Source organism: Mytilus edulis, chromosome 7, assembly GCF_963676685.1.
Source record: "Mytilus edulis chromosome 7, xbMytEdul2.2, whole genome shotgun sequence".
NCBI classification, from domain to species: domain Eukaryota; kingdom Metazoa; phylum Mollusca; class Bivalvia; order Mytilida; family Mytilidae; genus Mytilus; species Mytilus edulis.
Genome location: NC_092350.1, coordinates 26,733,408 through 26,757,418, shown reverse-complemented (window position 1 = coordinate 26,757,418; position 24,011 = coordinate 26,733,408). Strand labels below are relative to the sequence as shown.

The window sequence follows — 24,011 nt, the reverse complement described above, 5'->3', positions numbered from 1 at the left end:
ATCGGCTTTGGTATTCGGTAAACATGTATGTTAAATTAGAATGGAATATTATACCTGTATTTATTTTGAAATTTGATTACTCGCGAAAAATAACATTCAATTTGATTTAACTATGATCCAGAATTTTGATAGGGGGGCTCAAAAACAGAAACATTTATAGGTTGGCATGTTAAAAGACTATGCAATTTCTTTATATGTAGCACCATAAGGGAGTGCAGGTATGAACTCCCAACATTTCTGCTATATATGTGTAAGACAAACAGGCAATAGACACAATTCCAATATATAAAGAACATAAGGGAGTGCAGGTATGAACTCCCAACATCTCTGCTCTATATGTGTAAGACAAACAAGCAATAGACACAATTCCAATATATAAAGAACATGCAATTGGTGAATAACATACACGGACAAAACATTGGAATTCAAAGAACTTCAACAAAAAGTATCTTTTATAGTGAACAATTCATTTTAGTAACTCAGATCGGACAAATTATATTTTTCAAAAAAGGAAATTAAAACGAAAGCCTACCTTTCAACGTGAATATAAAATTAAAAGCTTCCTTCATAAATGAAACTTCTATACCGCTCAATCCATTTACTTCCCTATAATTTTAATAAATGCTTGATGCGTACAATGTTTTCTCCTTTAACGACACATTTACTATATTTACGATCAAGTTCCAGTGATTTGAAATGTACATTCCAACTTAATTTGCATTAACTAATTCAATAATAATTGACTTACCTTGGCCCTAAATATAAATCCAATTAGTACTATAGAAACGACATAAAAATGTAAATAAGTATACTTATTTATTTTATCGCTACATAAACTTCACATAATTCAAAACATAACCGTCTATAGTATGTTCTACCAAGGATCTCTCGCTATCGAAGATGAATGTTCGGTTATCCAATCGGATTACAGGTATTTTTAACTTGTTTGTATTATAAAACAAATACTGGGGCGATCAACAACTTTAAACCTTATAGTAGCACAAAGTTAGGGCCGTTTTTTGTTCTTAAGCTAAATATGCTATGAATACATTGACATAAAAATCTTTGCTTACCTCGATCAATATTTAAAAGAATAAATTGAGGAGTATAGTATTACATACATACACTATACATCATCAATAACAGTTGATTGAAACAGTCATTCAACTAATGTCCTTTCCATATACGTGTAAGAGTCAATAACGTATTTATATATATATCATGTACCTCTCGAACATTGATACAGCTTTGGGTTATAATTAGAAAATTAAAATTTTGTATTTGGAGAGATCAAAACTGGATGAAAAAACACTATGACAGAAAATATAATTTTAGGGTTATTATTAATTTCTTAATCAATTGAGTGTCATTTGCATAACGTCCAGGTCCAGTAGCAAATATTTCATGCCAACAAATTAAATAAAAATCAAATTGTTGTATAGATTATGTAACGAATTAAAAGGGATGAAGGGCAGAACAGTACGATTTGCCCTAGATGTAAAACTGTATGTATAATAAGTATAATAACCAATTCTTTCTTAGAAACATTTTATCGCAATGTATGTGAACAGCTTTGACATCCACATGACTTTACTAAACAAACCTTTTACATGTGAGAAATATTATTATTTGTTTTTGGCAATTGTTTATTATATCTTCTATAGTGGCGCTTTTTAGTATAACATTGATAACAAGAGGCTGTCACAACGACAGCAAACCGGATTTATTAATATTTATTTGTGTCCTGGCAATATCACAAGAACCATTACTGATGAATGGTGAAAGTGAAAATCGTCAATATCAAATTTGACCTCCATTTTGTCATCAGTATCAACATCTTAAAATTTGAAAAGCTTAGATTGAATGGTTCATTAGTAAATGCAACAACGTGAATGGAAACGCCATTTCACAATCTTTCAAGAACCATAACTCCTGAACAGTAAAAGTCAAAATCGTCATAATTGAACTTGACTTTTAATTTGCCATCAGTAACAACATATAAAAATTTCAAAAGCTTTGGTTGAATGGTTCATGAGAAAATGCACGGACACGACTGGAAACACCATTTTTCAATCTTTCAAGAACCATAACTCCTGAACGGTAAAAGTCAAAATCGTCATTGTTGAACTTGACCTCCATTTTGTCATCAGTAACAACATATTAAAATTTGGGAAGCTTAGGTAGAACAGTTCATGCGTAAATGCACGGACACGACTGGAAACTCCATTTTTCAATCTTTCAAGAACCATAACTCCTGAACGGTAAAAGTCAAAATCGCCATTATTGAATTTGACCTCAATTTTGTCATCAGTAACAACATATTAAAATTTGGGAAGCTTAGGTAGAACAGTTCATGCGTAAATGCACGGACACGACTGTAAACTCCATTTTTCAATCTTTCAAGAACCATAACTCCTGAACGGTAAAAGTCAAAATCGCCATTATTGAACTTGACCTTCATTTAGTTGTCAGTAACAACATATTAAAATTTTAAAAGCTTTGGTTGAACGGTTCATGAGTTAATGCACGGACAACATTTGATTCCCGGCCGCCCGACCGACCGCCCGCCCAACCGCCGTACATCCCCAAATCAATAACCGACATTTTTGTCACAAAAATCCGGTTAAAAACGGCAAAAAATGTTGTATATATAAAAAAAAGAAGATGTGGTATGATTGCCAATGAGACAGCTCTCCACAAGAGACCTGAATGACACAGAAATTAACAACTATAGGTCACCTAAGCTCATACCGCATAGTCAGCTATAAAAGACCCCGAAATGACAATGTAAAACAATTCAAACGTGAAAACTAACGGCCTTATTTATATATTAAAAAAAAAACGAAAAACAAATATGTAACACATAAACAAACGATAACCACTGAATTACAGGCTCCTGACTTGATACAGACACATACATACAGAATGTGGCAGGGTTAAACATGTTAGCGGGATCCCAACCCTCCCCCTAATCTGGGACAGTGGTATAACAGTACAACATAAGAACGAATGTCTGCATGAGATAATCGAGCACGATAATCCAGTTATACATGAAAGGCATCAAATCTCTGGAATGATTAAGAATAGATTAAATAGTAAAAAGAATATAACACTTTATACATTTTCTACATCAGAAGCGCTTTTCTAAATCAACCTTCATCCGGAAAGCTCATACAAAAAATGAAAGCCAAGGATCAAAGATTTGTATAGTAAAATCCTTACAAGTATGTTTGACTGTCTAAATTAGTGAACAATGTTCACCCTTAACTTTCAAGTATTACCAAACTTTGCCATAACAACAATGTGTCCAAAGTACACGGATGCCCCACTCGCACTTTTATTTTACATGTTCAATGGACCGTGAAATGGGGTAAAAAATATAATTTGGCATTAAATTAGAAAGATCACACCATAGGGAACATGTGTACTAAGTTTCAAGTTGATTGGACTTCAGCTTCATCAAAAACTACCTTGACCAAAAACTTTAAGCTGAAACTCACACTTTCATTTTCTATGTTCAGTGGACCGACGGACGGACGAACGCACAGATCATAAAACATATAACGCCCCTCTACTATCGTAGGTGGGGCATAAAAAGCAAGTTGCGCATTCAGGTGTAATACCACAAAATCATGGTACGTCACATCCGGTTGTATACGAAAATAGGTCGAAAAAAAATATTCCCATGAATTTGACAGTTGTAGGTCATTAATCCTACATTTTGTTGCAGTAAAACATTTTCTGTGTCATAAACATATGCCAAAGCATCATTATTTTTTATCTTGTGTTTCTATAGAATATTTTGGAAACTTGAACTTACATGGTTACTAAAGCTTGTACACAGATTAAATAAGGGGGGATTTGATTGGTTAACTTCCAGTGATGGTTATTTTCTGATATGCAATGAAATGTTATGTGAAATTTTTTCTATAGTACTGGACAGGATAAAAATTGTGCACAATCTTTTGAAAAGTGCAAATTTAACAAAGACTAATAGGGGGAAATCATTGGTGGCATTACACCTTCAGTCCAGTATGCACTAACGAATTTCTTTCAAATCAATATGCTGTAATATCTTATACTTGCAGAATATAAACTGAAATGCCAATTTTATTTGTTATTTTAGATACTCTTTGGGATTTGCTGTGTATCATGCATCATATTTAGGTTCATTTGGTCCTCACTTTTATACGTTCTAAAAAAGAACTGAATCATTTACTAGTAGTACCTGTAGTTCTTATCAGCATAAAACAAATTCTGCCAACTACATGTACGTCCACAATAACTTTAATCAGATGTATTAGTATACTGAAACATGCTCGCGTAATACATCTTTTATAAATCGAAGGAGTATTAAAGTAGTATTAAATGCATGGTATAGAAAATATGTTTACAGGATATTCATTGGAGTTTTATCGGCCATGCTGCAATATAGTGCTTATTTAAAATGTTCTAACGTAACGCCTTGATATAAAATACAAATGATTATAAATTCGCACCTGTCACTTTATAGTAAAAAAGGAGATAAATCACATTTAAATTTGAATGTTTAAAGGGTACGGATTTGATATTTTGTTAAATTTAAGCGATGGTATTAAATTTATATACAGATTCACACTTTTAAAATGCATATTCAAGTTTATGTATGTGTACATTAAGAATCTTATTTTTCATTATGTGAAAGCTCTTCCCCAGTAAAATAGATTGAATTTTGGAATCTTTTGGACTAGTGAATTGTTTTATTTTCCTTGTTTTCTATTTTTTATTTGCTTGTTTACTGAATATCAAGCGATAGGACGAAAGAAGACTTGAACCAGTGTGCTTTGGTGGGAATTAACGCAAAAACGTTGCATAGAAAGATAGTATATTTGATAGTATATTTGATAGGGACAGATGTGTACTTTGCAATTGTTAACCTAAAGAACTCCCACAAAATAGGTACAAGAGACTCTTGTTTTGTACTGAGATCATGTGACCTCGGTCACCCAATATGCAAGCTATAAGTAAACGTGTACCGTGCTATGTCTGTGTCTAAAACATTTTTAAGCAATCCTTTTTTTAACAGCCAACAGTCACAAATATAAGGAGTATTAGCATGCAGATATTGGCAAAATTAGATATGAAAAACAACACGTCACACAAATGCAAATACAGATTAAATGATGCATATCATCCAGCTTTTAATTTGGAAACAAACTATTCTTGACTATGTAAATTTTGATGAAATCTGAACGTCACACATGTCGAATACAAGAAACACTATCAGTTGCCTCTTTGAATTATTTATAGATATTGAAAACACACCAGCCACACTGGAATTTGTATATGTTTAACATTTTCATTAATTGTTCCTCACATATATATATAAAAAAGTCTTAGTTATAAAATGCATGCTATGCATTGCTTATAATGCCAATTTTGCATAATTAAAAAAATTCATAGTAACAGTTGAGGCTGCTTTAGCTAGTCTCATTTAGTAACAATACCATTTTGACCATGAATTCCAAATCATTTTCCTCGTTCAAGATGAATAGTCATCCAGTTAGGTATAGCTTAACTGTACAGGAACATCCAGTTAGGTAAAGCTTAACTGTACAGGATTTACATACAGTTAGGTAAAGCTTAACTGTACAGGATTAACATACAGTTAGGTAAAGCTTAACTGTACAGGAACATCCAGTTAGGTAAAGCTTAACTGTACAGGATTAACATACAGTTAGGTAAAGCTTAACTGTACAGGATTAACATACAGTTAGGTAAAGCTTAACTGTACAGGATTAACATACAGTTAGGTAAAGCTTAACTGTACAGGATCTACATCCAGTTAGGTAAAGCTTAACTGTACAGAATTAACATACAGTTAGGTAAAGCTTAACTGTACAGGATTAACATCCAGTTAGGTAAAGCTTAACTGTACAGGATTTACATCCAGTTAGGTATAGCTTAACTGTACAGGATTTACATCAAGTTAGGTATAGCTTAACTGTACAGGATTTACATCCAGTTAGGTATAGCTTAACTGTACAGGATTTACATCCAGTTAGGTATAGCTTAACTGTACATGATTTACATCCAGTTAGGTATAGCTTAACTGTACAGGATTTACATCTAGTTAGGTATAGCTTAACTGTACAGGATTTACATCCAGTTAGGTATAGCTTAACTGTACAGGGTTTTTGTTGTGTGTTTTACTTAACCGACATATTGTATAGATAGGCAAATAGAGAGGAAAATGTGTTCGCACATAAACTGGTTCAATCCCACAACTTGTTAATGCATTTACCAGGCCTGTTTGTTCAAGTCTCGTTCATTGTCTTTGTTTAAATGTCTGTGTCCACGGAGAAGTCAGGTGCAGGTGGTTCTGTTGTACTGTCTAAGATTTTTGTCAATTTGTATTTTTCTTTTACTTATTATTTGATATTTAGGCAATAACTGAAACATTTTCTTTTTCAAATATTTTCCCATTGATAGTTTTCGAATTATGCAATCCTGGCTCTTTTTCAGACAATGACTTAACATTTCTTCGCACAGTGTATGTGACTGAAGAAAAGGCAACATTATAAAATTGTCAACAATTTTCTAATAATTTGATAATTTTCGCATTATTAGATAATGTCTGATGTAATGACTTCTGTAATCGTTTGATCCACTTCCTTTAAGAATTTAAATTTTAAGAAGGAGCGTCATCCACTGTTACAAATTTTTCATAATCTATATGTAATATATAGGTAATTTTCCAGTCAATGCATTTGAGCTTTTAAGTCGTATAATGTTTGCGTAAACATTACCTTATTTTCTCTCTAATGAGGACCATATCTTAAACGTATTTTTGACATAATGATTGAAAAATATTTCATTCATTTTTCTTGTTACGACACTCCAATGAATTAAAGGTCAAGTAGAAAAAAATCTATCTCTTTCTTAATCAATAGCTATTAATGTCAATTCTATTCATTTGAATCCTATTTTTAAAACGATGATTGATTGAATTAAGACAGTTGTTTGCTTTACTATAATTAACGTCTTTTGACAAATATTTCATGTATATTCAAGACGAAAACAACGAAAGTGCATCGTTAGTATACCTGGACAATGAGCTGGAGATTTTTACCCCCACTTGACAAAGATTGGAATTGTGTTGGATATGACCAGAAATGTTACCTTGCAGCATACAGGCCATGTACCGACCGTGGGGAAAATGTAATGTCAGAGGGCTTTATAGTATACAGTTCAGCCTCTGTAATTAACGTCCCATACCAAATCAAATGGACAACCTATCAGCATGGGTTTTACTGCTGGACAGGATAATTCAAGGTGTCCATAACTCAAAAGTATAGTCAACTTTGAAGTGGTTAAAAATTGTAAACATTTCAAATAATTATTAGTATCACCACTAAAAGAAATAACCAAAGTCCATATTCTGTATCTATGTAAATATGATGCAGTTTGAGTAAAAGTTTGAAGCTTTAAAGCATATTATAAACCATTATAACGTACGTCATTAAAATACATTTATTACATTGTTCCTTTTCCTTTTCTGATTTTACTTTGCGAAATATTTCGGATTGAAACGGTTGTATTATCGACATAACAATCTAAGAACTAACTGAATGTTTTGGATTATGAAATTAAAGGAATGGAACAAAACTTCATTTTGTAACAAACATTCATTAACGTCATTTCGTAAAGAAATACAAAAAAAATCCCCAAGTAATTCAAAAATGCAATTACCACCAACAATGCCTGAAATTTGAAGGTCATCTTATTACGGGTTTATCAGCTCAAGTAATCGATTCCAAAATGATTGAAATCTACACTTATTGACAGAAATCAAACATTTTGATCGAACTATTGTAAATTGTGTACAATACATGGGGTTAATATAGGGTTAACAAATTCATATGAAACCCATTAATATATTTAAATGGTTGCGCTACATCATTTGATAAAATTTGACAGTCACCTCTTGCTTGACAGAAATCTAGAACATACGCAAAAAGTGTTAATGGCTGTTGAACGAATGACAAATATCAGACCAGATATCCTTATAAATGGATGATTAATGTTAATCTCCAGTAAAAGCGGCCTTGCATCATCATGAAAATATTTAAAGATTTCAATACTTTATTAAGGGATAACATAATATTTGATTTGTATACAAGATTTGTAAAATTTGCATATCTTTTAAGCAAACTTGTGACGAAACTAGAGAACGTTGACCTTTCAAAAAGAGAAACTCAATAGTTTTGTTATTATAGTTATTAGAGAAATAATTGAAGAATGCGCAATTTATTTAAACTGTGGTTTTGATATTTGAAAAACTTTCAAATCATAAGTAAAACAAAAACGGACAACATAGCAAAACACTAAAAAGATCGAATGACAAACAACAATATACGAAACACAAAACAACATAGAAAACTAAGAGCAGAGTAACATGAACCCCCCCGAGGAACCGCGGGTATATACCCCACAAGGAACCGGGGTATGAACTCCACAAGGACCCGGGGGGTAAGATACTTCTATCAATTATCTGATTACTGTTGGTGGCTGTAGAACGTGTGAAGTTATATGGTGTTTATGGCATATCCCTCGTAACGAGGTCCTCTGTAATCACAGTTTGAGGTTTTTTTTAATTAAGAGTACTCTTTGGTTTATTTCATAAAATGACCTCTAGGAGAACACACTGGTATAGGTTTGTATGAACTAAGTTAGCCTGTCTATAGGCTTGGAAAAGGGTATGTCGTTACTCCAACACGAGCAGTTGTCAATAGGAAATCGAGTCATCTAATTTGTAAAATATCCTTGCGTTTAAGAGATCCCCCCCGAGTGTCAATTTTCAGGGAATGGTGTAGATATAAAGTGTACAATTTAGGACATGTTACTGTAATAACCTTAATTGAATGTATCCGTGGTATCTTATATCCTCAATGTCAAGTTCACTGGGATACATGAGAATAATCTATTTTTTAATTGGTTTTAGCAGAGGTATATAATCCAATTGCATTATAAGTATCTGGTTTTATCAGTTAAATAGCTTAAATAAGCCGCTTGCACAACAAATTGCATGCAGATATAGAAAAAATATATTACAGTTTTGCAACGTGCGTTAACACTTTGATAGTTTAATTTAATTCATATTAATGCTTCTGTTGCATAATATCTGTAAAGTTATATTGATTATTTTTTTTAAATTATTGTAACTTTAAAATATCCTTCTCTATAGCTAGTGACTAGAGAATCATAAATGGAATCTATTTCAATTTCATTTCTAATAACCAGAGATTCAGAACTGATTTTATTTCAAATTCTGCATAAACTGTCACTAAATTATTTATGAAATATAAACGCTGTATGTTATAGTCATTCATCTTACATCTTCCTAATTATGAATTATCATCAACTGCATATGAATGTTTAATATATTTTTCATTTGTAGAGATTTTACCAAGTTTATTTGTTAACGACAAAAATGAATTTTATACAATCATGAGAATTCTATGGAATTGAAATTAAAAACGATGAAAAAAGAATAAAAATCAGTATTTTAAAATTATAATAAAACGGTACATACCTTATAAGTCTGAAATATATCACCTGTTGAATGTTTTATCATACGGTGTAATTGATTTAAGTATCTATAAAAATATCCAATATCTCAATGACGTTAAATGGTCGAGATTTTATTACACAACGTGTTCATATCATATCGTCTACGAGTTGTTTACGGAAGGCATGGTCCCTAAACAACTTTAAATATGATCAAATACAAGTGCAATCTATATTCCATCTAATATTAGTCACCGCCCTTTAGTAATCACTGATTGAAAGGTTAAACGCAAAGCAAACATCTTTAACTGATTTAAATAGAAACTCGTGATAAAACTTGTTTAAAATCACCGTTAAAACGGATTAATAAAATATAACTAAGCTACGTACATGCTAAATAAACTACTATCTGGATTAAGAGATTAGCCTGTATTTCCACACTTATAATGGATTGGGATAATTTGTATTTGTCAAATTTTGACACTTTTTATGATACAAATTACTAAGTTTACAGTATGTTTACAGTTATAATACACTTTGTAAAACACTTTAAGTGTCATACATGGTCAAACTTTTAGGGATTAGAGATTTGACTTGCAGAGAAAAGGGCATAACATGCGGTTGATTTTGTGGTTGACAAAAATTAACATTGGAATCTTGCAGTTGAATTAGGCTTGCAGCGAAAAGGCATTGCATGTGGTTGACTTGTGGTAAACCAAATTTAACATTGGAAAATTGCAGTTGAATTTTAATTCCCCTTTTCCAAACAAAATTAAAGACAACGCGTTCATTTGATTCAGTTTCTTTATTCAATTGTTCAAATCCTCGGTTTTATTTTACTTAACCAACCTTTTACGTATACAAGTATGTTGCATATAAAGTTTCATAGTGTGTACATAGTATACTAAGACTAAGTGTTAATCTCTTTATTGATAATTAAAGACAGTTTGATCAAAATTTACTCAGAAGACTTCCCGTTATACCAAACTTAGCCACATAAAGTCATAACAACCAAAGAACCTTGTTTCACATTTAAATCGAAGACATTGAAAATGGAGACAATGATACGTCATTCGTTTTGCAAATAAAGGCTAAATTGTTAAGAATTTTCATCTGGATCTAGCCACTGCTGAATAGACCGTTAAAATAATGTTATATATAACAACTGTATCCTGATGACTATTCTGTCCAATACTAAACACACTTATCGTCATAATGAAAAGACTAGTCATGTAGTACAGTGACATTACGAGTTAGGAGCGTAAAACCATTGGTTGATCCAGAGGGAGGATTACTGGGGTTGGAACCCACCCTCTTTTTTACGATCATTGCATTTGAAAGGAGACATATGGTTGGAACCCCCCTTTTGAAATTGGCTAGATCCGCCATGTTTTTTTTTAATTGTTTGTAATACATTATATGATGTCAAAAAAGCGGAAAATCGAATAAAAATGTTTTCGATGAAATTTACCCAATTCGTTTACGTAGTTACTGAATTGGGATATTCAACATTCTCGTAACAGTTACATGTTATTTTTTTTTTAAATTAAGAATTGACTTTATAGTTAAATAAATGGGAATTACGTACCTTATCTTAACTTTAAAATTGTCATCAATAAAAAGCCCACACACAAGTCCATATATATATAAACAGATTATATTTATTTTTGTATTTTGTACAATTTATCTCGTGCAATTAGAAATCTTTAAACATCTGAATAACACTTAGAAATAAAAACAGAGTTTGAGCAAACTTATTGATTATCGTTTTCAAACAAACCGAGTACTAGAATACATATTTTCGTTGACATAGTCTAAGTGTGGAAGTATTATATAATATTTCCATAGTCAAAGTTAGAGAAAAACAGATGACACAGATTACATAATCTTATTTTCTTAAACATGTTTTAGGTCAATTGCTAAACAAGTTTGCTTCTTTTAAACAAATAATTTTATTCAACTAAAAGTCAATACCAAATTTGAGATGAATAACTGTTTATATTTTACATACCATTATCTGAAGGGAATGCTCTGCTGAAAGTCAGGAATTATGACCGAAGCACCGAGTGTACTTTTTGACTTTTTATTGTTAGTGACTCTAAAAGTACCACGTTTAAATATTGTTACTCTAATCAAAACTATCATGTATATTTCTTTGTGTATTGGAGACACAATATTTGTCTTTAAAGCGGGCGTGAAATATAAACACAAATAAACCTTTATTGCCCTGCTTAACAAACAAAGCACAATAATTACAATCGTAAAGTATGTATTGACTTTGGACAAATATAGGTAATTGGGAAAATCTTTGATGTATTGCTTCTATTAGTATTCTTTAACCCAAAATCGTGTATCCTTAATATAACCTATAGTTTTTAAATTTGACACTATTCTTAGATACAAGGAGCTAATTGAGTCATTTTCCTGAATGCTTTTTTGATTTAAATGTCTCATTATCTGAATTTATTCGGACCATTGAACGAATTTACACTACTTGATTGAATGGGTCATTTTATGGCTTAGCTCTTCATTGATTTATATGGGTACAATCTTGTTTGACGATGTAATTTGATTCACAATGACAACAAGGAAACCACAAAAAATGATATCTACCCACGCAATATGGTACAAATACCATAAACGTACTTTCCAGAATAAAATAAACATTTAAAACTTTGAAAACGAAGGAACAAATCTATTTTTAACCTACACGAAAGAATAGATAGGATAGCAAATGTCCCAAGTCTGTGTTCACCTAAGATGAATTTGGCAATGGTTTTCAGGCTCTTTTCAGTCATATATATTTAAATATATTTTCGCTTTTATAAATCCCTGGATTTCAAATGATTAGGTTTCAGCTTTCTGTATGAAAATAAACAAAACAAAGAAGGCATTTAGACGCTCGAAATTGAATAAGTTTTACTTTGACTCCAGACATGTTTTGATATTCTTGATTATCCTTTTAATTTGAGCTTCCATAACATAGTATGTTCTTGGTTTTCTAAAACTTTAGTCTTAATGTTAACTGATATACACGTTAAACGGTTATAATAGAGGAACATGTAATGAATGGAATGATGAAAAGGTGTGTTAATGTTCAGTCACAAGTATTACATGACTTTTCAAAGTCAAGAAAATATTACAGGAATACGAATATGAATTAAGCTATCTTGAAACGCTGAGTCGAATGTTAAACATCCAACATGAAGACCTGTTATCAGAACCGAACCCATTATTTTCAATCGACCAACACTTCTTTATACGGTCTCCGCAGTGCAAAGCCCTATAGGTGGAGGTGGATCACATGCTTATTTGGTTTGACCTTACCAGGGGTTGGGTTAATACATAACATCTAGAACTCGATATGAGTACCTACACATCATGCTCACTGATATTGGTATACTTTATAAGTCTTTATTAAATTTTTACGATAACAAATAAAACATCTTAATATTCATGGTATAATGAGTTCTCCCCAAGTAACCCCAAGTAAACGCTTTTGCTATAAAACTTAGCTTGACAAGTTCATTCCCATATCTGAACAACTGGTAATGATAAATAAAAACCCAAGTCCTATTTTCTAACAGGTTAGATCATTCTACAGCATTTTAGACTACATGTGTTAACTTTTTTCAAATTGGTCAATTTAAAGTGTCGAAATATTTACTATACTAGTAACTCAATATTCAAATATTTAAATTCAACATTCTAGATTCGTTATTTGAATCTAAATTCGAGCTTCAAATTTCGTTCAAAATTAAATATTGTAAATAACTCACCATGTATGATTTTTAATTATGAGGACATTAGGGTTCATTTGCTTTGTTCAGAAATACTTTACATAGAAAAACTTTTATTTCAAGTTCATAAGTGGGAAAAGAAGACATCAGAATACGTAAAGAGCATTCATACATCATTTTAATTTAAATTACATAACACCCTGGATGAATTCGCAGAGGTGGGATTGTTATTGCTTTATAGAAGAAAAAAAACAGATTTTTGTATCAAGTGAAATGAAGACTACAATCTGTGGATGCCTATAATTTGGCATTGCACAAGGTCATGCTTTTATAAGATGTGTTATGATTGCCGAACAGAAACCAAATGACGGAGAAGATGACAACTATAAAAATAAGGAGTAATGTTGTATGCGCATGCCGATGTCACAACCATCCGTAAAGTCAGTCAAATGAAGTGAATGTAAGCAGTTATAGGGATTCAATACTAAGAAAAACCCATATTATGTAGTTGGCTTTAAAATTATCTTGCATGAACAATTCGTAACAATTGAGTTCCGAATCTTACGGCCTAATTTATAATATAACAATTTACTGGAAACAAATATGGCAGACATGAAGACAACCACTAAAAAGTAAAATCACAAAAATACTGAACTCAGAGGAAAATCCAATCGGAAAGTCCATAATCACATGGCAAAATCAAATGACAACACACATCAAAAACGAATGGATAAGAACTGTCATATTCCTGACTTAGTACAGGAATATATTTTCAAATGTAGAAAATGGTGGATTAAACCTGGTTTTAAAGCGCTAAACCTCTCACTTTGATGACAGTCTCATCAAATTCCGTTATAATTACAATGATGCGTGAACTAAACAGGCATAATAAATAAAATAGTCAAAATATGGGTGCAGCAGTCATCATCGTGTAACAATTTTAAAAGGAACAATTTAACAGAACACAAAAAACATCTATCTACAAACACATTCATTGATTCGCGTGTCTGACGTCAGAAATTTTTTAACGTCACATAAATTTGTCGTTCAATGTATATACAAACAATTTGAAAATTTCACATGGGCAATGTTAGCATACAGGGTTAAAAAATCAAAGTATGTAAGAACTAATTTCAAAAATAGACCGAGATTTAAAATAGTCCAAAAGTTATATAGAATTTATAAGAATCCACAAATAGTTCATTCCAATACGCGATTGAATAATTGTGACGTTTGTGGTTTAACGTATTTGCTAATTCATAATAGAAATATATCATAATGACATATAATAGAATAATATCATATTGACGGGATCTTTTAAAGTACAGAGTCACGTTATAAGAACCAAAGAAACACAAAAAGTCGCATATACAAAACACACCAGCAAAAAATGAAAGATAATACAAACACATTGACGGGATGTATAAGTACCGAGCCACGTCAAACGGATATCACATAAAACAATCCAACAGTAAAAGTAATATTAATAATAGAACAAAGACACGTTGTTAAGATGATAAACAACATCAGTACGCAGAATCTATACATCAAGACCATCATGTATTATTTGTGAAGTTGAAACGGAATATTTTCAACAAGGTCTTGGTACAACTAAACTACAGACTCCTGACTTTGGACATAGATTGCTGACGCAAAACCCTCCTCCTAACTTAAGACAGTGGTGTAACAGTATACAATATAAGAACAAACTATACAAATCAGTTAAAAGGCTTAATTCATCAGATATAGTCTTGTTCTTCTCAATAGGCACTATCCAGCTTAGTTTGTTAAAAGTTAAAAATGTACCATCCAGAAAGAACAGGTTGTTTCTAATGTCAGTATACGTATATCAATAAATGGCCTTTGACATTTTAACCCCTTAATTAATAGGGATCTTTTCTATCCCATATGATCAATTTGACAAAAGATATGTGGTTAAAATAACAAAAATTACGAAAATCAAAAGTTTACAACAACTACTCGGTCTTTTTCCGAAAATCGATTTTTTGTAACTATAACTCGATCTTTTAACAACTCCAAACACTTCAACATGTACAGCATATGTCCAATTCTCAAAACATTTTTAATATTTCATTTTCAACATTATCTATACCAACATCAAGACAGTTAAATCACATACCTTACTAGAATACAAAGATGACACTTTACATTTGTGAGCTTCCATACAGATACATAGGGTTTGTTTCATATAAAACCTTTTAATACATGTTAATAGAAAAACAAAGGACATTGGGTATTCACCCATGACACACAACCAGTACATGCACAGCAAAAAATCACTACTACCTATAAAACTGTTTGGATAATTAAAAAAAATCAGACCTCATGTTCCATTACTGTCATATATAGTTGCTTTTATTATTTGAAATAATTGTTATTTCAGTGAAAATCGAAGAAAATATCATTGCCTAATTACTCAGACCTTTCCGGTTTTATAGGCTCTGTCAATCTAATTAAAAACATACAAAGACCATTATAGTAATTTTTTATGGCAGTTAAGTAATATTCTCGGTTTCACATGAGTTTGAACCTTCATTAGTTGATTATGTTATCCTCAATGGTATTTTCGTATTCTATTGAAGCACGCGAGGAATACAAAAATGGTTAACAGCGCTGTGACAGTCACTTTTAATTTTGAAATCATTAGTTGGTTCGATTCGTCCCACGTCGTGTTTAAACACTGTGTAAATAATGTTAGAGCTTATTAATGAAACATGAATGCAAATTGATTTCGTCAAACCTTAATGATTATTAGATTTTATGAGGAATGATGACAGATTTTTATGCAGTAACATTTACATACTAAGTAATGAATCAATTTGTGAATATGTTTTAAGATACACCATAATTCTTAATCCCCTCTACTTGATAATTGATGCACAAAGTAGTCCGCTTATCAGGGTTGGGTTTTATCGAAGGTCTTTACAAGTATTACAGTGTTGTCAGTATCATTGATTTTTGAAGAGAAAATCAATATATTTTAACACACACTACTTACGAGCATACAATTTCGCGCGTAAAAATTGGTAGGAATAATACCCTACACACATCCGTTCCCATGCTGTAGAAAAGTTTTCCTCAGGTGTTGATCTTCTAATCAGATTACGTAATATTACAAATTTATTAGAACTCTCCAGTCATATGTAAGAGCAAGGTTAAACATACATGGATTTTAAATGAAGCAAAAACGGTATTGCATTTGGTTACTAGGCTTCCGATTTCCCATTGATAAAATGTGTATTATTTTCTATTTTATTGCGTTTTTGTTTCTAGAATTAATATTGAAACATTTCTTTATCGCTTTGTTCGATTATTAAAATTAATCTCACAGTTTGGAGTCAGTTTGATATTCCCGATTAAGATATTTGCATCAGTTAGTCAGATATCTTTGAAATGAAAAATTAATGAAATATGACTAAAATCGCCAAAGTTGTATTGGTGTGTAAAATAAAGAGCTTTTATTAATAAAAAATAAAAGGAAAATGAGTAAATAATTGGAAATTGCAGCTATACTCATTTAATGTAAATATAATATAACTAGAGACTCTAAAGAGCATAGGTCGTTACCTTAGTTTATGTGGCTTTTCAACATTGAAATATGGAATATAATTCGTGACTATGATCTCCGTTTTGTTCAAATTATTTTTCCTAAATGTTTTCTTATAGTTCTGGTCAAAATTGCAAAACATGGCACAGATCGTCATTTAGGTGTAATAATCCCTATAGAGAGTCGACCCGACTGAAAGTTCTTTATGACTTGTCCTTTCTAGTGATTACTTCCCATAAATATTATTCCTTTTATCCACGGTAGTATGCATGGTTTTCAAGATAACAAATAAAAACACTAACAATGGTAATAACTCATCATTTATGTGCAAGTACTCGGTTGACCAGAGATTTTTTGCCGTATGACTTATCTGTAGATCTTGTCTTCCTGATAATGTTTGCCATGTAAAAGTTCTATTCATCGCTTTTATATTGTTTTACAAAACGCAACAAATTAGTAATTAAACGCATACGATTTTGGACATGCATTTTAAAATCGCGGAGTAATTATTTCGGCTCCACAAGCAAGATAAAATTTGTTAAACAAAAATACATTGAAGACAAGAAAATATAATAGGAAACACTGGCAACTGGCAACATAATATATATATACTCGAGGACACAGAATGATCGTAATGCTAGGTATTTATTTGGATTAAGTACTTGTTGCTTGTCTTTGTTACAGTCCAATGCTTCTGTTGTTTAATTTGATTCCTCTTATAATTGATGTGTTTCCCTCGGTCTTGGTTTGAAACCCGGATTTATTGTGGGCTAAATCGATTCAAGACTATTGAACAGCGGTATACTACTGTTGCCCTTATAAGTAATTATAGTAAAATATCCACGAATATATTGACTTGGAAAGGATATTGGATGTATGTAGTAGTACTTAAATATATAATTTATAAAAGTTTGAAACAATCAGTTTCAACTTTCATGTACATGTATAAGTAGTACGTTAATGTTCTCTTTCTCTTATTTCCTTTTTATTTTTAAAAACATGATAAACAATTATCTATATAAGATTGACAATGTCAACGTACTTCGTCTCGTCCTATACGTTACGTTTCCACCATTTTCTACATTTGCAAATGCCTGTACCAAGTCAGGAATATGACAGTTCTTGTCCTTTCGTTTTTGATGTGTTTTGTCGTTTGGTTTTGCCATGTGATTATGGACTTTCCGATTAGATTTTCCTCTGAGTTCAGCATTTTTGTGATTTTACTTTTTAGTGGTTGTCTTCATGTCTGTCATATTTGTTTCCCGTAAATTGTCATATTATAAATTATGACGTTAGATTCGGAATTCAATTGTAACGAATTTGTCATGCAAGGTAATTTTAAAGCCAACTACATGATTTTACTTTTTGTCAGCACCAGAAAAGTAGGATGGCGTAATTAATTAACCTCGCTTTAGTTAAATTTCAAATTAAACAAAACAAGCGGCTACAGAGCTGAACCTCGTCCTGGTAACGTTTTGAAATCAAGAGATTGGCCGGAAATCGAGTCTGAAATCGTCCTAGTGACGTCTTGCATTCAAAAGCAGTTGGCTGCCGTATTGTATAATGCATACACCCTTTTTATGTCTTGACGACGTAGAGACTAAACAAACAAACAAAACGATTAACATTCATTATTCAGCTATCTGCCCGAACACTTTAACAAATAATTTTATAACTTATTAAGAAAGTTTTATACAAATTAATTTCCTCAAACCACAATGACATTAGTCTTTATGATGACAAAAAAGTTGACATACATAAGCAATAAATCAATGTACAGAATACATTCATGACATATCAGGGGCATAACTTACTCCTATTTAAAAAAAAAGGGATATATGAACATTAAAAAATGAAAATGGTTAGTCGTTCACTTCATTATAAATTATTTTATACAAATAAGAGCTTATATATACCCTAAAAAAATGCTAACAGATGAGAAATCTACAAAACAAATACAAAAGTCTAGTTCTGATCCTCCTGAGCCAAATATAATTATTTCAAATGGAAAAAACTCATCAAAACTGATTTACATGGCATATAAACCAACGGCGCCTCTACAACAAGAAAACAAAACTTAAAGGAGTTTAGTTTATCACTACCATTCCATTCATTTTGATTTTAATTTTAAAACTAGTATGTACATTGAAAGCTTTGGTTTCTGATCTTTAATGAAATTTTCGATGGTAACTTCCTCAGGCGAAGTGTACTTTAGATACATTTGAAAATAATAATTCAAAAGTCCCGTTTATTTATATAGCTCTTCATGTGCTATCTGAAGTTAATTATGGCTTTTATCAGCATCATTCCTGATTCAGGTAAAACCAAACCGACATCAAACCCATAATAGTTATCAAAGGTACCAGGCTTATAATGTAATACGTCAGACGCGCGTTTCGTTTACATAAAACTCATCAGTGAAGCTCAGATGAAAATAGTTGTAAAGCCAAACAAGTACAAAGTTGAAGAGCATTGAGCACTAAAATTTCCAAAAAGTTGTGCCAAATTAGGCTAATGTAATGTATGACTGGGATAAGAAAATCAATGTATAACGAAAAAAACCATACTTTTGTAAACAGGAAATTCATAAAAATAACCATATAATTGATATTCGTGTCATCACCGAAGTGCTGACTATACTGGGCTGGTGATATCATGGGAAACGAAACATCCGACAGCGAAGGCATCGACCCAGTGGTGTAAATAGTTAACAAAGGTACCAGGCTTATAATTTATTACGCCAGACGTTCGTTTTGTCTACATAAGACCCACCACTGAAGCTCAGATCAAAATAGTTATAAAGCCAAACAAGTTCAAAGTTGAAGAGCATTGGACCAAACATTCCAAAAAGTTTTGCCAAACACGGCTTCGGTAATCTATTACTGTGATAGGAAAACCCTTAGTATAACGAAAAATTCATACTTTTGTGAACAGGAAATTTATAAAAATTACCATATAATTGACATTCATGTCAACACCTATGTGCTGACTACTTGGCTGGGGATATCTTGGGGACGAAACGTCTACCATCAGTGGCATGGAAGCAGTGGTGTAAATAGTCATATCAAGTGCTATTTTTATTTTTTTAGCGAACTGGACCGATTTCGCTGCTAGTGGACTGCTAGTTCATGTGGTATGATCAGCTCAGTAGTCGGTGACTTGCTACCTAACAGATAATGTATAACTTATCAAGAAATATATGGTTGCAACTATCCCAGGTATATTTAATAAAGATGAATTAAGCTATTATGTTAAGGCACTTTATGTTTTATCATAATGCTCTTAATGGGCTTGGGAACCTCTTAAAATCGTTTGCTTACAAAGTTTTTGATTTGAGCATTCCTGATCAATATAAATTCAGAAGATCACTTCAAACACATAACTTTTATAAAACTTGTTATTCGGTGTGAGCCAAGGCGCCGTGTTGAAGGCCATACATTGACCTATAATGGTTTACTTTTATAAATTGTTATTTGGATGGAGAGTTGTTTCATTGGCACTCACACCACATCTTCCTATATCTATGCACATATCAATACTTCCAAGAATTGCCCCGTGATTAAGTGATATTGTAATTATGTGGCTTTTTTTATTTAACAACCTTCAGTTATCTCTAAAATTTGTGTTATTTTTGTCGGCTATTTTATTTAAATTTTTGTGACTATTTTTGATAAAAAATATAAATTATACAAATGTTACATTAATGGTATTTTTCTAAGAAATTACAAATTTTAACATATTTCATTATGTGCAAATTACATATTAAGTGTTTTAGAGTTATTATTTTAGACCTCTTGCAGTGATAGTAATATTTAATTAGGTTTGAAGATTTCCAATACCCGGCTGTAGCTACAATTATAAATTTTATAATTTGATAACAGGCTTAAACAGAGCAAGCGACAAGTCCATTTTTTATAATTTTTAAGATTTTTTTAAGCCTACAACTTTTACGGTGATATTAATTATCTGTTACATTAACAAGCAATGATAATTTGGTTTACAGATTTCAATTATCATGTATACTGCAAGTCCAAACTTGACGTTTTTAAAAGGTTCAGATGAATCTTCAGGATTTTTTTCTTCTTTTTACAGGGATATTATAATCAAAGCTCATCTTAAACAAGAAAAATGACAAAGCAGTTTTAAGATTTACTAACTTTTGGTTTATGTGATTTTGACCCGTCTATGAATTATAAGGGTACATTTTGATAAATATTTCTGTGGTGAAGCAATATCTTCGTTTTTGTTGCAGTTTTAGGTGGTCACCCAGTCTTAGATCTTTAGCAACTAGATCAGTATCCTGATCTGTGAATTTAGCGAGTGCATTCTACGCTATTCCCGATTGTTACATTTTAACCGAATGTGTATTCGCATGGTGGCTGATGAACCTTATCGACGCACCTGGGGTTGAAGTCATAAAACTTTGATCCGTGCTTGGAGCACAAAAAACATACTCGAAACATGAAATCCAGCATTTTGATTGGTTGATTTTGGAGTATGAGTATAAAAAACTGACTCGAAAGTTTTATGACTTCATTGCCAGGTCTCGTTCCTTTTAGAGTTTATGCACTTCCATCAGGATTTGTTTACTTCTATTGGTATCTTAATTGATTTGTGAGATTTAAATTTCGATAGCAAACTCATCAAAAGATACCTAAGGTAAAATTGTGTACGTCAGACGAGGCTTCGTTGTCAACATATTACACTCGAATACAAGAAGTAAAAATCCCAAATACAGTACGGTGTTGAAGAGCATTGTGGGCCAAAAAAAAAACCACAAAGGTTTTGCCAAATACAACTCGGGTAATCTTTTCGTTGAATAGACAATTCTTACTATTTCAAACAATTCAAAGTTTTTATAAAACAGTCCTTTGAGGGAACCCCCAACAGCAGTTGTATCATCCAGAAAGGCAATGGTAATATACCGCGGTTCAAAAGTCATATATCGATTGTGTGAAAATAAACTAAAACCGATGGAAACTCATTAACTATAAGAGGGAAACAACGAAACAACAGAACACTAACATGCAACATAAAACAAACGACAATGTCGTTGCAAAAAGCTCAGCAAAGATATCAGGATAATTATTTTGTGAACAAAACGACTAATCAGTGATAAACTATTGTCGCGTCTAGTTTTTTTTTATACTTTTCTTTCGGGAAGTAGAGATGATATCGGTCTATTATTTTTTAGACCAAGCATTTGTGAAGCTAACACTTCAGCTAGTGTATCATAAAAAGTAAACAGAGAAAACGAAGTAAGTATCTACATATTTTTGTAACAATGATTTGTCTTATAGAACATCGTCTTAATATGGTAGGAGGCAGTAGTTTTGAAAATTAGAAAATCAACCGGATAGAAAATGATATTAAATTCTTACCTTTTAAACGGCGTGGCATTGAAAACTACAGAAAAACGAACGGCCTTCAATAAATCCTGAGGTGATTGTGATATATAAAATCAAAATGACTAAAAGTAATAAAATTTATCTCCGTTATTGGACAATAACGGGAAGTCCTTTATCATTCTGTGACGAAAGAGCCAATAAAGAGCTGAAGCTCATTGAGTCAGAGTTTTTAATATTTTCTAGATCAATAATGTTAGACACACCACAAATTTTATAAAAGGACAGATTTATGGTAAATTCTGACACAAAAAGCCGCTTTTTATTTGCTAGAGAATTTTTGCGGATTAGTGTGAATCGATTTATTGGGAGGTTTAATAGCTATTTCGTACGATTAAAATTTAAAGTTTAAAAGATATTTTACAGTTAGATCGGCATGACGCTAAAGAGGCAAATAAAAAGGAAATTTCATGAAAGTGAGATATTAATGGGAATTCATACGCCTCATTTGTTATCTATGTTCCTCTTGCACATTAAATCAAATATTTGCTTTGTAGAATAAGAAAATATATGGGGTTTAATGGTTACATAACTTAAATGTGTCATCACGACATCAATGCGATTGGGTGAGAAATAAAGATTTGTAAAAAAAAAAGAAAAAAAAAAGATTAGATGTCAAGTAGCTGGGTCAATCTGGTGACCATGAACGAATTCTCCTTTTTTTTTACAGTATTTAAACTAAAAAGCTTAAACATAATCCAATATTATTACGTAAATTTGTAGATACATTAAATTGTGAAATAATAACGAGTTTGAAAGTAAGCAAGCAAACAGTAACCAATACATTATAATCATCTTTAATGTTTCATACGAATTTAGGGTAGATGAAGGTAGTAGAAAGTTATAAAAAATCTATTCATGTTTTACTTTCTATAAAACTGTAATGTTCAAACGCAGACTTTATTTTGAACTTTATAGTTAACATTGAAGACTCGGGGCGAATTCTCTTTCACGCCTACGCAGTTCAACTCTTCCGATCTGCTTACGTCTGGTGGCAAACCTTCTATACAACGGGTTTAAGGATTATAGCAAAGAAAACAACGAAGGAAATAAATAGGTTTTGCATGTTTGAGTCCGGACTCCCGTCGTAAAGGAATATTTTTGGTACGAAAAATGTTTGCCTTTCGGCAAATCACATACGAACCACTCAAGAAATAGGTTCACACGTTTTCCAGCATGAAGAGAAAATTTCGATTGGATATGACTGTGAATGTAACCCAAACAACTACCTTCAAATAAACGGTCGTTATCATTACGCATAGTAATTTGTAAGGACACATATGATATAAGATTTAATCGAAGTGTGGGATCTTCATACTGTACTCATAAAATGTATTCGTTGTTATGATCAAAGAATTATTTAATTAAGTATTCTAAATAAACTTGAAAATATCGCAATATCTTTCATATTTTGAACTACTCTCCGAGAGAAGAGCACGGAAAACTTACGACAAAATGATATATGATAACTTTCAAAGTTTAAACATCTGTCAAGAACATCTTACCGAGCTTCTCTGTATTCATGGGTCGAAATGAAGTGTATAGATAAGAAATAGGAGAACAGGCTAACTATGGAAATAAAAAAAAAATATTATCCTTCTATCTGAATAAAACAAGGGGAACTTGAACTTACGGTTAATTGACGATTTATGAGTTGTAGTAATTAATGTAACTAATTTACGAACTACCTAAACTTCAATTGCAAATTCTCAATGAACATTACCAAGTTTAAAAACCATATGCAGGTTT

The 24,011-nt window shown here is 31.8% G+C and overlaps 1 protein-coding gene across 5 annotated transcripts in view; it reads right to left on the bottom strand.

Annotated features, from left to right (window-relative positions):
* Positions 1 to 22,551, bottom strand: part of LOC139481154 (ras association domain-containing protein 9-like) — a 38,654-nt gene extending 16,103 nt beyond the window's left edge. Inside the window, exon 1 of one of the 5 annotated variants that reach the window (XM_071264292.1) lies at positions 22,239 to 22,551. The gene's annotated coding sequence lies outside the window, so the exon portion shown is untranslated. Of the gene's footprint in view, positions 1 to 532; positions 619 to 748; positions 906 to 1,073; positions 1,199 to 9,574; positions 9,856 to 22,238 lie in introns of those variants that run through there. The other 4 variants (XM_071264290.1, XM_071264294.1, XM_071264291.1 and 1 more) reach the window with 4 other exon arrangements.
* Positions 22,552 to 24,011: the final 1,460 nt, after the last annotated feature.